The 2,113-nt window shown below is 49.8% G+C and overlaps 1 long non-coding RNA gene across 1 annotated transcript in view; it reads right to left on the bottom strand.

The window, feature by feature from the left end:
* Nucleotides 1-923: 923 nt before the first annotated feature.
* LOC109316128 overlaps nt 924-2,113 on the bottom strand; it is a 17,704-nt gene continuing 16,514 nt past the window's right edge. The window contains exons 3-4 of the long non-coding RNA XR_002102714.1: nt 1,715-1,717; nt 924-935 (exon numbers count right to left, since the gene is read on the bottom strand). This is a non-coding gene — a long non-coding RNA (uncharacterized LOC109316128). The remainder of the gene's footprint in view (nt 936-1,714; nt 1,718-2,113) is intronic.

The raw sequence follows: 2,113 nt of genomic DNA on the forward strand, positions 1-2,113 counted from the left end.
GTGTGTGTGCCTGGCAAATAGATGATGTTGCCTGCAAAGATGTGTGGGACCATGATGAGCATGTGGAGGCCTTGCAGGAGCAGTGCTGAATGGAGGTCCTGGAGGATGAGTTCTGGATACTGGGCACTGTGCTGACCCTAGCGGTCACCTTTGTGCTGCCTGCTGTGCTGCTCCCACCTGTAGCCCCATCTGGCCCCTGGAAGCTGCCCACTGCCCAGCAGCAGGCCCCCTCATGGGCCTGGATGGAAGTCCAGTGCCACCTCCCTGGCCCCTCACTAGGTCCCCTGTGACCCGGCCCACTACTCACACTGGTTACATACATTTGTGGAGCCAGAGCTGCCTGCAGTGGGCCAAGGACCACACACTGGCCCTGCTAGCCTTGGACATTGGATGCCAGAGGGGGATCCCCCTGCACTGGTGACCAGCAGCTGCCATTTCCCTGGGTGGGCGCCCCCACCTGCCAAGAGCTCCGCCACATGCACACCCATGGAGGAATGATCAAAGGCCAGGCTGCTGGTCACCTGTCCTTGGGCTTCATTCCAAGGTGTCCCCACCCCATGGCCACCAACTCCTGGAGGGCACCCACAGAAATCACAACATTGTAAAGAATTTGCACAGGGAAGAGTGTTTTATTATTGGTGGGTGTGGTAGGTGATGGAGGGGCTCTGTTGTCTGGGAAGGAGCTGGGTGTCTGTTTGATGCAAGGGAAATAAAAAGTGTTGTTCTGAGATGAGTCTGCAGTGTGTGTGGTGCTGTGGGGAAGGGGGAAGGGGTGGGAGGTCTGTGGACAGCTGTCCAGGCAAGTTACAGTGGGGAGGCAACACCTCTCACACCCAGTGCTTTGGCAGATGTGCATCTCAACCACAGTTTCATCATGCTGCTGCAACTGGTGCTTCCACTGCTGTCAGTGCCACCACAAGTGGTGTAGCAAAACCCTCAGTTTTTCTTTTTTTTTTTTTTTAAATGCATTTCCTCCCCTTCCTCAACTATTTCTGATATTGTCTCTCCCTCTTTATTCCCTATAGATAAGTATAAGTAAGCTAAGATAAGCTTTAACATTTTATTTTAGGTAGTAAGTTTTATTTCTCTCCCCTCTGCAAATAAGTGCCCTGCTATTTTCATATAGATATCCACTGTTTTACAAGTGATAATTATTATGTTTGTATTGATTTTTTTACTGCTTTTATATTGTGCAATTACTGTTTTAGGCCTATATATGTAAGTTAGCATAAATCAGGTCAAGCCTCCATCTTATCCATAGGCCAGGTTGTGTAATCTATGGCTCATACTACCCCTCCTATGTAACTTGGTTCCTGAATGAATGGGGATGAATGAGGGTGCTTGAGAGATAATGTCAGTAGTTCTAACAAGAGCTCCTTCTGAATGACCAAACTATCAACACCAATACCTGGACCAACGACCCAGCCATTGGAACCACCCCAGCATTCAAGAAACAAAAGATGAGGCAACCCAACATTATGCCAAGCTGTACATGTTCAGTAAGAACACCTGGAACCCTCTGGAACAGGACTGACATTGCCTGAACAGGCCCTCCCCATAGGAGATCAGAGGTAGTCTGCCCCATAAAAAGGGGTAGTGAAGACTGACTCTTTGGGACGTCCTCTCCATCTGGACCAGCACCATGTCATACCACCCAGCACCATACTACCCATCTACCCAGAGGCCCTGCCAGCAACCCCCGTCTGGACAACACCTACTAGAAAAATACTCCTTTCAGCCTGAATAGGACCCCCACCCCTGACTTCAACCAAGGACTTGGACTCTGTTTCTCTTCCCTACCTGGAGTCCAATCCTTCTACTGAGTCTCTTTCTCCTGCTGCCATTGTGAGTGCATGTGCATGTGTGAACCAATAACTTCATGGGACCATGTAGTGTGTTGTCTGTTTAATAAACCTGTTATTTTGAAACCCTGAGTTGGGTTTTTGTCCGTATCCTGACTGGTTCCTCCTTGCCACCACTTATCTGTGCCCCTCCCCCCAATATCTCATAGATTTCAAAGATTTCATAGACATTAGGGCTGGAAGGGACCTTGGGAGATCGAGTCCAGCCCCCTGCCCAAAGGGCAGGAAGTCAGCTGGGGTCATAGGATCCC

The sequence above is a fragment of the Crocodylus porosus genome, unplaced genomic scaffold (assembly GCF_001723895.1).
Source record: "Crocodylus porosus isolate Cpor-Errol unplaced genomic scaffold, CroPor_comp1, whole genome shotgun sequence".
NCBI classification, from domain to species: domain Eukaryota; kingdom Metazoa; phylum Chordata; order Crocodylia; family Crocodylidae; genus Crocodylus; species Crocodylus porosus.